This window comes from Pithys albifrons, chromosome 1 (assembly GCF_047495875.1).
Source record: "Pithys albifrons albifrons isolate INPA30051 chromosome 1, PitAlb_v1, whole genome shotgun sequence".
Classification (NCBI taxonomy): Eukaryota; Metazoa; Chordata; class Aves; order Passeriformes; family Thamnophilidae; genus Pithys; species Pithys albifrons.
The window spans coordinates 65,539,591-65,552,941 of NC_092458.1; the positions used below are offsets into that span (position 1 = coordinate 65,539,591).

General features: G+C 44.9%; 1 protein-coding gene across 1 annotated transcript in view; it reads left to right on the forward strand.

Moving 5' to 3' along the window:
* The first annotated feature begins 7,205 nt into the window (after positions 1-7,205).
* The window catches only part of KATNAL1 (katanin catalytic subunit A1 like 1), a 46,664-nt gene continuing 40,518 nt past the window's right edge, over positions 7,206-13,351 (forward strand). The window contains exon 1 of the mRNA XM_071553129.1: positions 7,206-7,245. The gene's annotated coding sequence lies outside the window, so the exon portion shown is untranslated. The remainder of the gene's footprint in view (positions 7,246-13,351) is intronic.

Consider the following 13,351-nt stretch of genomic DNA (forward strand, 5'->3'; position numbering starts at 1 on the left):
TATAAAGCATCATCTAAAAGGCATTACCAGATTTTCCATTGATTTTGAAAAGAATTTAAGACAAACAGCTTACGAGGAGATGCCTGTGCTGTAAACCATTAAAGTTGGGTACAATGCATCTGGCACGCCTGTTGAAACATTAGCAGCCCTGAGCTCATGGGGTGGAACTTTTTAAGCTGCTCAAACTTGATTGCAGCTGCTCTATGTTAGTGGCAACACCAGGCTTTTAGCTTATTTATAAAGTTTAGCATACCTTTTTATGGTACATTTGTAAATCCTAGAAACAATTTCGTTTAAATTATGGCCATTTTTTACATGAATAACAGAGATACATGGCTAGACTATATCTTTCTTACAGGGATGCAAATCACAATAAACTTCTATGACATTTGTGAAACTATAATGCTATAAGAATCATGTCTTTGAACAGAATGATATTTAGATACAAGACTCAGTCTCCTTAACTTCATCCCAAAGTTAAACATATCTTTTCCTTGGTAGCAGTCTTGGGCAAATAGGTCCCTAAGTTCAATAACACATTTCTGTCCCTTGCTAAAGCTCATCCCTCCCTCAGACATGCATGACCTGTTTACAAGGTCATGCAATAAACAAAATCAGAAACATGACCTAGGTTAAAAGTTACACCTTCTTTTGCAGGGTTCTTTTTAACCTAGATGATTTCACCAACCTAGTTGGCAGTGCCACCACATCAACAGCTGTACTAGCACAAGCAAAAGAGAAATATGTAAAGTAGAAGGCAAGAACAAGTGCTGAGGGGTGGAGACCAGTTAAATCAGTTTAGTTGCCAAGGAAAAGATGCAAAGAATAGCACAGAATGGCATTCAAAGTTGAAGAGGCTCCTCTAGATGATAATTCAGAGCAAAAGCCTAACTAACAGTATGAACTGCTCTCTGGAGGAGCCTCTCTCACTCCTTCAACTATCCAAGGCATCTAGGGAGACAAGCCTCCTAATTTAGGCATCTAAGTTAGATGTTTAAACGTAGGCAGTGAATATTCCCCCTGAGAATGTGAATAGGATGTTATAATAGTTTAAAACATATTTAACTGAAGTGGTGATACCAATGTCTGTTCTTTTATGAGATGTCTGTTCTTTGTGCCACCAATCCTCTACTGACACAGCCATGTTTCTCATTTATTAGATAAATGAACAACATTAACAAAATGCACATTTTTCAACTGTGGTCCCAATTTTGACGTTAAAAAAAGATTCCTAATTTTACTCTCAAAATACAAACCAGATTAAGTTGTTCACATGCAAACCACTGCAAGTTCCCTGTAGTAATCACATCAGGGGACCAGAAAGGGAAAAGAGATTCTTCACAATGATCACCAGCGTATCTAACTTTCTTGCTCTTCTCAAACACTTTAAGTTTTCAATTAGGAACTTTGATCTGTAATTACATCTTGCCATATACTACATTGCTCTTACCTATTCAGAACTTTTTACATATTCAATGATGGGGGTTTAAGAAGTGACTGATAAATGGCAGAGGTTGTGAAGTTGTTCTTTCAATTCTGATGCATGGCTTACCTTCTGCCCTGCAAAATCCTGGTACTTAGGCACAGGCCAGAACACAAGTTTTCAGTGCGTCTTTCTCCAGCGTAACTATTCTCATTGCCATTGATCACAGCACTATTCAAAGGACTATTTGAGATAGTCCTGGAAGGACTAGTGATATGTTAAAGAATTTCCTTTAAATGTACCAATCTTCTGTCCTGGATGAATATGTTTACAGAGTGGATTGTTAAAAACAATTTATTTTCTAGTATCTCACCATGCAGAAATAGAACTAACATGTCTAAGAAATCAAATTGCTGGGCAAGCCATTAACACATATTGGACTCTGCTTTGTTTATTCTGGTGGTTTGGGCATCTAAACAGTGTGTGCAAAAAGCTGCCTAACAGCTCCCTTATTTGAAACTGCCCCTATTAAAGTCAGAAGAATATCTGCAGGGGAATGAAATAATATATACCAGCATGACTTAAAATTAATAGCTGCACCTAAGCGAACAGCCTCAGCTGATATAACTGGTTCAAACCATCAAAGCCCAGTATCCTACGGTTTTGTATCCATTTCCACTTAGCCCTCATCCCTTCAATAAAGCTGCCTATGGACCATACATGATATTGCAACTGTGCACAGAAGTAGATGCTGCAGGCAGCCCTGAATGGCAAGTCGTCAGTCATTTTACATAGGCAGACTGGACAGCTTGCCTTGTGCTCAGCAGAGGCACCAGTTGTGTCCATTTTTATTGCTGTGCTACTTACACAGAACTAAAAGGAACTCTGTTAGACCTCCAATCTTTAATAAATGCAGTAGAAACTGGCCAGTGATGTTCAAAATTATTGCAATGGGAAAGACAGACACTTCTGCAATTCCCGAAGTGTCACATCTTTACAAAAACAGCTTAAAATCCATGCTGTATCATGAACAAGTTGTACTGCCAAACAAAAGCACACCACAAGAGATTTTTTCTCAGTTGTCAACCCCAGCAGACAGAGTAAAGGAACTTTGCCACTTGATATCGTCTGGTGCTCTGTCACAGGACTGAGATGGTGTGAATAAACTTTCTTTCCCTGTCCAGGTCTTCACTTAACCATTGCTGGCACAGCTTCCTGGGCCTGACTACTTTCTCTGACATTTCCATCCAAGTCTTCCTCTCTCCTTCTTTTGACTACTCTTATTCCTTCTCCAAAGTGTAATGCTCCAACATATGCAAAATGCTTCTGCATCTTGAGTATACACAGAAAAGAAACATGATATCCTAGTTCCTATAAATTCTTCTAATTTCTGCCTGCAGACTCAAAGCAGAACAGGTGGGGTTTTTTTTCAGTGTACTATGGGCTTGCCTCAACCCATTTCAAAGATCTGTCTTCTCTTCCACCTGTACTTTCCATTAATGTGACACTGGCTTGTTCTTCATCATTTTAATCAACCTACTCAAAACTGCCATGACAGCTTTCCCTCTCTATGGCTCTGACAATACAACAAACATACCGATTGGGACTCCTCTTACATACCTTTGGGTATCTAAAGTGCAAACACTTATATTTGTGCTGATCAGCTAGGTCTGCTATTCTGGCAGACTGGAAAAAATTAAACACATTCAGGGCACAGTCCACATTGGTCAAAGCAGGAACTGTATCCCGAAAGTATCAGTCTCTCTCACTTAAGAAGAAAGCTAACTCAGAAGCAGAGGTCTAGAAGACAGTTGTCTGCGTTGACCAGATAAATAAAAACACTCATGTCCATTCCTACTCTCACTTTCTGGCTTAATTGAAATACCATTTGAGAATCAACTGCTTTCCCTTAAACTGTCCTCTATTAACAATTCACAGCACTTTGAGATGTGCCTTGTGGGAAAGATGTTGACTAAATCTTTCTGTGTTGCCACTCCATCACAGTTTCTCAAGGTTCAGACTTGGAAGTTCTTTCCTAGGAGAGGATGTGGATGTGTCATACTGATAAATACCATAACATAATAAAATCTCTGCAGAAGAACAATTAGTATGTGTGTATGAAAATTAACAGTCTACTGATGCCTTTACTGACTTGTGCATATAACTTCCCTTGGAAGGTTAATGCCCATGAACATGTAAAATGTACCTTCTTTTTCCGTATTGCTTCCCTATTGTTTTTCACTTTCCATTATTACAGCATTTCTCCACGCAGCCTGTGAGACCTTTGGTAAAGAGTTATGTTTACATGTGACCATTAAAGATTATCATGAAGGCACAATAATTCCTGTAGTCTAGTTAAATATAATTGCAATAGGAAGGCAAGACAAAAGCAAAGGGCAGTTCATAATTCATAGACTTCTCACATGTTTTCAACCTTCTCCTGCAGAACTTTGTGTGTGGGAGGAGGTTATAAATGAAGCTCTCTGTTACTTTGTGCTAAATGCCTGTGCCGGCCCTCTAGTTGATGGAATTTATGTAATGATAACCAAATCAATTCAGAAACCAGTTTTGTTAATCTGACACAGACCCTGAGATTGGATAGTTTTAAACTTCTCTGACAGTGTCTGCAATTACTCTAGCTGAAGAGACACTTCTGAACCAAACCTAATGTTTATGGCAAAAGAGTTACATTAATTTATATCAGCTTCTGATTGAACTGACTGGAATAAATCAGAGCGAGAGGGCATACAATCAGCTCTGCTGGCAGATTTGCAGATTGCTGGAAAGGGGCACGATAAGTCTCTGGGCTTTGGCTTTGAGGTAATGCCCTCCTCCACCACCACAGCTGGATCCTGCCTAACCACAGTTGCTGACACCCACCAATATCATGTCTTATCCAGAGCTGCTACGTTTATAGCCTCTATTAAAAAAAAAAAGAAAAAATATGTAAGCAATGAGAATATAGTAGAACAAGTTACAGTGGCTTAAGGTGTCATACCTCCTCCCAGCAATTTCTCACCTTCTCTTTGCCTGAGATTACTGCCTCACATCAGTCAGTGGAATGAAACAAATGCACTAGTCCCAGCTGCTTCAATACAAGGTCCAATTAGCCAAAACTTCTCACAAACATGACTTTAATGCCATATTTGGTATTAAACTGTATTAGAAACATTAGCATTTTCCAATCCAGGGACTGTTGTAGAGGCAGGAACCTTCAGTAAGGAGGTGGAATAGATAGTCAGGAAAGCAGTTATTTTTTGCACAACTCCAGTCAGACTTGATGGAGTTTGACTGCATCAGTAGGAAAGACTATGAAACTTCATGCTCATAGCTGTCATTCTTCTGCCTTAATAACAGGTTTATGAACATCTGATTATCTAGCTGGACTAGATGACCTCCTGAGGTCCCCTCCAACCTGAATTACCGTATGTTCCTTACATACACTCAGTGTGCATGGCTAGGAACCTGGAGACATGGTTCTCTCCCTGCTCACCCAGTCACTTAGCGTATCTTTGCAAACTGCTCAGAACCATGCATACCAAAATTGCCAGCAAGGTTGACACTGGTATTGCTCTGGTGCTGAGCAACTGCTTTTCAAAGGGGTGTCAGCGGTAGTGTGGGTACCCTCTGCCACAAGGAAACACCCCACTCGCTTCAAGGGTTACTAAAAACAGGGATAGGGGAAAAAAATCATCCACCAACCAACCAGAGATTATGACCAACTAACCAGCCTTCTGTGTGTCACTATTTCCTAGCTGGGGGATACAATCTTTACACTAAGTGGTTAATGTATTGCCTGATGTTATAAGAGGTACACAGTCTAGAGGGAAGGGATATTAATGGCAGTGCTGGGAACAGGCTGCTTATCATCTGCTCTCCCCAAGAAACACTGAACTCTGTAAGGTCTGCACAGCATCTATGCTTTTGGGTATGTGAAAAACCAGCAGGAATTGATGTCACGGGCAGGCAAGTTCGAAGAAATCTGGAAAAGGGGGAAGCCAGAGTTGCAGCTGTTATGAATTCATCACGATTTTGGCTCCAGTTCTAAAATAGTCACAAAGACATAAGAATCTCCACATGATTTTGAGGGAAGCAAGATCTGTAGATATACGAGTGACACATTCACACATGCTGTATTGTTTAAGAGGCATACTGAGCTTTTAGTTTCAGTCCTTGCTCTTTCACTTGTGTCATTAACATTTCGGAGAACCTCATTGTGAGGTAAAACTTCATGCAGCTGCCTTAAAGTAACTACAACAGATATTTTCCAGAGAAATCACACACTACTATCAGGAGCATTCACAAGATCATCGTCCCTGGGACACTCTCAGAGCTGTCACAAGGCAGGTTCAGGAGTAAGGACTTGCTGCAGTGGTGCAGCTGTACACAGAAACACAGCTCAGATCTGCTGGGATCTCAATGGGCTGTTCCCGCCTCCACATTCACTCTGCCTTCCTTAAGGAACTTCATCCAGCTGAACTTGGGAAATTTTTTGGAGGGGCATAACTGGTTCTGCACCACAGATCTCAGGCTTGCCTTGCCAGATGGCAACATCAGTGTTATTGCGGTGTAAATAACAAACAGGGAGGCATGGCCATGATCAGAGAGGAATGCAGGACTGCCCCTTTTGGTGGTAATACAGACATAAGCTGGCTTGCATTAACTGTGAAATTACATCCCTAGAAAGGTTTATAACCGCATGGCTCCCCTTGAAGGAGATCAGGCTGCTCATATTAACCATGAGCTGCATGCTTCAGAAATGCCAGGTCACACTGATTCTCTGCAGACAACACAGACTGGGTGGTGCCACCCTGTGAGCCTGGCTCTGATCACCAGGTAGCACTGTGGTCCAGGAACAGGGCAAATGCCCAAATCTGTTCCTTTACTGAACTATAAAAAGCAATTAAACCACTATAGCAAAGATGGAGTCCAGTGCCCTTCTGTGTGTCCATGTAGGACAAACACACGTTCTGCCTTTCCCAGATGCTTCCTCAGCCAAGATGAAGGCAGATGAGGTTTGCATGCAGTGCATGAATGAGCTCAGTGTTAATTCAGAGCTCTTCTCAGTGATGCCGAGCAACAGGACAAGAGGGAACGGGCAGAAACCAATGCGCAGGAAATACCACCTGAGCATGAGGAAGAACTTTACTGTGCAGGTGACCAAGCACTGGATCAGATTGCCCGGAGAGGGTGTGGAGTCTCCCTCAGTGGAGATACCGAGAGCTGTCTGGGCGCGACCCTGTGCCATATGCTCTGGGATGGCCCTGCCTGAGCAGGGAGGTTGGACCAGGTCACCCACTGCGACCCCTTCCAGCCTGGCCCATCCTGTGATTCTGTGTTCGGCCACTCCGACCCGCAGGGCCAGTGCTCAACAGCCAGCCCGGGCTTTGCTCTAGGCACTCTCTCCCTCCTCCCCGGCCGGGCACTACGCCGCTCCCGCAGCAAGCGGCACGCTCTCCGCCCGCCTCCGCCCGGGATGCTCCAGCGCGGAGCCCTCGCGAGCGCTGCCAAACGCGGGCTGTGCGGCGGCGTCCGCAGCCATGCCAGGCGGTACCGCAAGGTTTTCCTGAGAGGAAACCCCCTTTTCCCCCCGCCAGGGCCAGGCGGGCGCGCCCCGCAGGCCGGAGCGGCGGTGCCGGTGCCGTCCCCTCCCCGCGCGCGCCGCCGCCATGGCAACCGCCCGTCGCCGCGCGCGCGCACCCCCTTCCCCGCCCGTCCCCCGCGCCGCGGCCCCCCCGCCTCGGGCGGACAGAGCCGCAGCGCCGCGCCCCCTCCCCGCGCCCGCCCGCCCGCCCGCGGACACGCACCCCCGGCGCTCCCAGGTAACGGCCCGGCCCGGCGGCGCCGCAGCCCCTCACGGCGGCGCTGCCCCAGGCTGGCGGCGGCTCGAACCCCGCCGCGCCCAGGGAGGCGGCGGGGATGGGGGGGAAGCAGGGGGAGAGGCTGGCGAAGGGATGTGGGGGGTGTTCCCCCCGCTGCCGCGGGGCATGTCGGGAAGTGTAGTCCGCGCCCCCCCCGCCGGGCGCTGGAGGCTGCCGGGAGAGGCCGCGGCGGGGAACTACAGCCCCCAGCGCCCTCGGCGGACTTGGGGGGGGGGAGATGGGTGCAGCGGAGGAGACCCCCGTGGGGAGCGGGAGGCTCGGTGCCAACGAGGGCGCTTGGGGGGCTCGTCCGTCCGGAACAGCGAGGGGGAAGCCGCTGTGCCGCCACCCGGGCGGGAGGGGCCGCAGGGAGGGAGGCGGAGGGGAATGCGGGGGGTGTGCGGCTGCAGAGGGGAGGGGAGTGCGGCAGAAACCTGGGTGGGTGCGTGCGGCTCGGGGTGTGGCGGGGAGGAGGGATGGGGTGGCGTGTGGATGCCGGTGGAGGACTCCATTGGAGGTTGAGGACAGAAAGAATACCAGGAAAGGGGCAGAGATACCCACATAGGTGGGTGGATGGAAGAGGAGAGATGTGCCGGAGGAGGAGTGGCGGAGCAGATGGGAGGGGAGGGCTGAGCAGAGGGCAGAGCAGACCGGAGGCCAGGTGATGGGTAGGCACTGGTCAGGGCTTGGAGAGTTTCCCCAAGTTAAGTTTATAGTTTCCAATTTCATGTGTCCTACAGCCACGCTTAGGCGCTGCTGATCTTATTGCACTAGGTGTTCTAGCCACAGTGCTACCTTTTTAAAACAATTTTTCTACATTTCTAGCGCCTTCCCCCCCCCCTCCCCCGCCCCCCAATTACTGTCATGATGTCAATATTGGCATTTGTCCCTTTTCTCTGTTTCCTCTATTGACAGTTCTTCATTTTGTATTCTCCAACTGCTATGAGCAGGAATAAAATTACAGTTTCAGTATCAAAAAATACATATTTATGAGTCGTATATTAGTAGGGTGTTATTTTTTCTTCATGAAAATCTGTATCTTAAAAGCATCAGTGTGTTAGTACTCCCTTGTATGTGAATATTGAATGCCTACTCCTATTACATGTCACAAATATAGATTTCTTTTATTTTTATTGAAGCTGCAGGTTTTTGAGTGGTTTCTTTATTTTTCAGTTTACCCCATCCCCTATGTCAGCTACATCCTAGGCAGGCTTAGAATTCTTGCAGCTTTTGGTACTTCCCAGCCTACAGAAGTGGAAATTGCAGATGCAACATGTGTCTATCATGCTTTGCTCTTGGAGACTTGAGGTTTTGATCAGGTAATGGAGAAGAATGGCTCCTGCCCTGAGCTAATCACAATCACTGTAGTAATCACAAAGTAAATGGAAGATAAAGAAGCAGCAACAGGTCTTTATCTGGCTTTTTGTGTAAAGAATTAAAAAAAAAAAGATTATTCATCTGGGAGTGAGCTGAGAATGTGAAGACTTGATGTCTGTAGAACTATGAGCAATATGCATATTAATTTATATTTAATATATACTGTTCCTTAGAACAATTCTAAAAAGAAAGATTCTATTAAGAAATACACATTTTTAGTCCAGATTCTAATTAAGAAATACACATTTTTAGTCCTAAAGACCCAATTCTTTGGAATTCAGAAGGGAGTTCAAAAGGTTGAAAAGTATTTAGGCCAAAATTCTGACCTTATGAGTCAGGGTTATAAACACCTGTGTGAGTGCATTAAAACTGCAATTTTTCATGGAAACTTTATCCGGGTTGCAGATTGGCTGCACTGTGAATGTAGCAGCAGAACGGAGTCTTTGTGGAGCTGGCTATGGTCTGGCAGGGCTCATGAGCAGCAGCACGAAGGGAACATGGATGTGCTGTATCCAGGGCCAGGTGCAGGAGCAGTTTTACTGCCTTTCTTGGCACAGAGCACGACCTAATAAACACTTTGAACCCAAGCTGGCTCTGCGCAGACCCATCTTACGAGTCTTTGGTGGCATGTTTGCTCTGTCAGAAGTGCTTAGACACATGATATGCAGAGAGGCAAGTGGCTCCACAAAGGACTTGAGGGATTAATAACTTGCACCAAGTTCCACTTTGTTGAGATCCAGACAGGCCCTGCAGAATCTTTCAAGTGTCTGGGCCCTGCATTCTGTCAGAGGAGGGATCAGTCACTTCAGGGCTGGTCCCACTTGAACACGGGCTTGGGTTTGATGTGGTACTAATGCCAGAAGCCCTGGAAGCTGAGCTGGAGAGGAGAAAGATGTGTGGAGCCAGCCTGGGTCCAGCAGGGCTAAGACACAGCAGAAGTTAGCAAGCCTCTTGCTGCCTGAACTGTGTGTGTGTGGAGTTACACTCCACAGAGTGCCCCACAGCATTTGTGTTAGCTGTTCTCCTTCTGTTACCCAGCCTGGGGGTGGTCCCTTGGTATAACGGAGAGCTCTCTGTACTCTGAATCCCAAGGACCTGAGTTCCAGTCTCAGTGGGACCGTCCCCTGGCAGTTCAATGCCTCCCTGCCATCCCATCCCGTCACATCTCGGATGCTCAGCAGGGTCAGCCCCGGTTAGTACCGGGTGCTGTGACAGTCCCGGGGACTTCACTGTCACTGTCCAAGCTCGCTCGGCTGTGGCAGATGGACCTCAGGACTGAAACGGTGGGGCCAGTTCTGCGCACGCTGTGCCTCACCTAAAAAACCCACTGTGCAGGCTGGAAGGGCACACCCACGTGGGGAGAGCCCTGCCCAAATCTGCGTTCGAGAAGTCTGGACATACATACCCAGTCTGGAGGATGAACACCTCATTACTCCAAGTAATGGTGATGTGACCATATGGCTATGCCTGAAGCTGGTGCATGAGGTGCCTGGAGAAGGGTATGGTTTACATTATTTTCGGAATAGCACAGCCATCTCTGTTTTTCCTCTTTCTAGTGCTTCAGAAAATTTTAGTTCAAAGGCTCTGCAAATGGACATTTCATTGTCCAGGATGGAGGTTCACCAAACTAATTAAATTTCTAATTTAAATATCTGAATTAATAATTAAAACACTGAACAACTATTTAGTGGTTTCTTATATGTTTACTTTTAACTTGTGGTGAATGTCTCTACTTTATTTGAAAACTTTTTTTTTTCACTTGCATTTGAAGTAACTCTCTGTTTCAAGTTAGCTATCAGAAGATTTCACACAAAAATAGTCTGAGGCTTGCATGCATTCTGCTTCTCCCTCCCATTCACATTTCCCCATTAACTCCACATCTGCTATTGTGGAACAGAGTTTCAGTGCAAAGAAGCCAAAACGACATAAAGCAGTTCACTGACTTGAGAGACCCTCAGTGCTGGGTTTCCTGGACCGCGGTGTGTGTGTTTATGTTTTATCTGGCTTGTGTGCAGCTTTGAAGAAGGGTGGGACATTAACCTTCCAATGACATTACCTGCTGCAACCCCAAGCGCTGCTGCTGCAGTTCTAGCCATTCCTCTCACTGCTGATACTCACAGCAAAAGGAAAAAAAGAGCACTGGTATAGTGCACTTTTCATCTTTGATTCATTTAAATGTAGTTTAAATCCAATTCTGCTGAAACGTGAGTCACGTATGTACTTAAAGATACATTTTTAAGAGGAGTGTGTGATCCTGTGAGGTCATGCTCGTTGGCTTCCACACCAGTCCATGGGACCACAGCTGCATGTTTAAACAAAGCCTTGTTAACAGGAAACGATGGATTTGACTGTGGAACTTGGCAAACCTTTTGTTTGTATTTTATCTGACAATGATCAGTTAAAATGTTGGGATTGTCGTGCAAACGTAATGCCTGATAACTGTCTGCAGCATCAGCAATTGCTTCTGAACAGGGACAGTTAATTAGTAGAAATAAAGACCAGTTGTTCTGCACCAAAGTCCAAAATAAAAGGGATAATCTTTATAATAAAGCAAGAAAGACTTACTTATTTTTTGAGTGATTGCATTTTTTAGTAACTTAAAAATCAAATAAAATACATCAAGCACATGAAAAAAAATACAGTCTGTATTTCAGTCAGAAATAGGCTTCTGTAGGCTTCTAGTAGGAATAGCATGTCATGAAGGGAAAAATGCTTTTTTCTTCCTCTGACAATGTTCCAGTTAGTGTTGCTGTTTATGCTTTTCCAGGTAGGCATTGTCATACCGTTATATGTCTCAATTTTAACAACTTTTAACTTTGAAGAGAAAACTGAAAATAGGATCATTGTACTATTTTAAGCAAAGACATAATCAAGGGAGAGGAAACTGAAACTGGTCAAAGCTGGCATACAAAACCAATATGGCCTTAACCTAAGAAGGGCAAGTTTCAAGGAAAAGCTTCCAAGCAGTAAGAGGAATTTGAGGAAAGAACAACTTCAGTTTATTGCTTAGACTGGTAATGAAAATGGGTGCACACAAAAAGAGGATAAATCCAAAAATTAAAACCTCATAACACTGGAATTCACTTCCTTGCTTTGCTCTGTGTGACAGTTGACCTGTTCGAGGCTGTGCAGTGGCAGAGAGTCATCCTGACTGTCTCTTGTAGAAGTGGAAAATGTATAGTCACACCTCAGCACTGTGTTCCAGAAGATGGTGCCTAATAGCGTGACTCTGTCTTGTGGCATTAGCTGAGTCTCTCACATTGCATTTTGGGATGCCCGACATTGTGCTGCATGGCTGATTTACAGAAAACGAGACACAGAATTAGTCACCAGTCTTCATGTACGTCCAGACCTTTCCAGATGTTCAGTTGTCCAGTCAGCAGTACCACAGAGCTGCTGTGATGTGAGAGCATATGTCCAGCAATTTCAGGGAGCTGCAGAACATTTTTGTTTTGCCTGGGTAAAATTTTGATCAAAGACACATGTCCAGAAAAATCGAGGTATGGTGTAGCCCTAACAGTGAGGAATTAACATCTGATTTGAAGAAAAGTCTGATCAGTACACATTAAATGAAGTTTGATGAGACTATTGAAACAATGGGAGTAAAGGAAAAATTGAGTAACAGCTCATTTAATGACAGTCATCTATCCTGTGCAAGAGTTGAGTGGCTGTGGAGTAAATGGGATGCTGTTGTGTTACTGATTGTGTCAAAATACATGCATAAAAAAGACATGCAAAGATAGCAGAGATGGCTTCTCTTCTGGCACTTGCAGAGTGTGTGTTTGGGATCAAACAATAGGAAAAGCCCTGCTACAGACACCCTCTGTAAGGGAGGGCATTTGCTGTCTCTGGTGGCACTGTAGTGAGGTAGTGCTCAGGGAGTTGGGCTGAAGGGGTCAGTCATCCTGTATTCATTCCCACTGGTGCTGCGTGCAAGTTTAGGATAGTATGCTAAGCAAGCTGTCCCCCTTTGCCTGTCATTCACACAGTCACTGTGTCTGCCTGTGGATATGTTTGTGTGTGTATAATGCTTTAATGTTAAAACAGAGACTGTCTGTTGGATCCTGCTCAATTGTGCATTGCTTTAGTTCTGGGAGAAAAATTCTTTTCTGACCCCAGATAGGGATCAGCTCAGCTTATGCTCCAAAGAATAGAGATTACTATCCCCTGTGACCTTTTAGCCTGGCTGCTGCAGGGTTTTTAACAAGTGGGTTTAAGACCTCATGTGTGGCAGCTATGCCGACATGAATGTCTGTAATGTCTCTTCGTGTCAATGATCCGTGAACTAAGGAATCTCCAAGGATATCTTGAAATGCAGTGGAGCTGTTACTGTCTAGTGCAGGAAAGAAATGCACAATGACAGAATGAAAAGCTGGTGTCACAAGTAATGTGTAAATTGTTCTAAATGTAAGTGACAACAGTTGTCTGTAGCTGTATATTTACTTAAAAGATGTACCTATGTTGTGATAGGAAAACCAAATATTTAAAACTGCAAGTAACAAAATGCACTATTTATGATTTCTGTTTCCTTGGATGTTTCTGATGTTGTATGAACTCTATAATATAATGTAGAACAGGTAATAAAAATCAGTACATAACATGAAAAAGCCGCCCCCTGTTTCTAGCTACTTCTTCCTCCCCACCCCTGATACTGAAGAGTGGGATGTATAGAAAACAACACAGGAAGGAA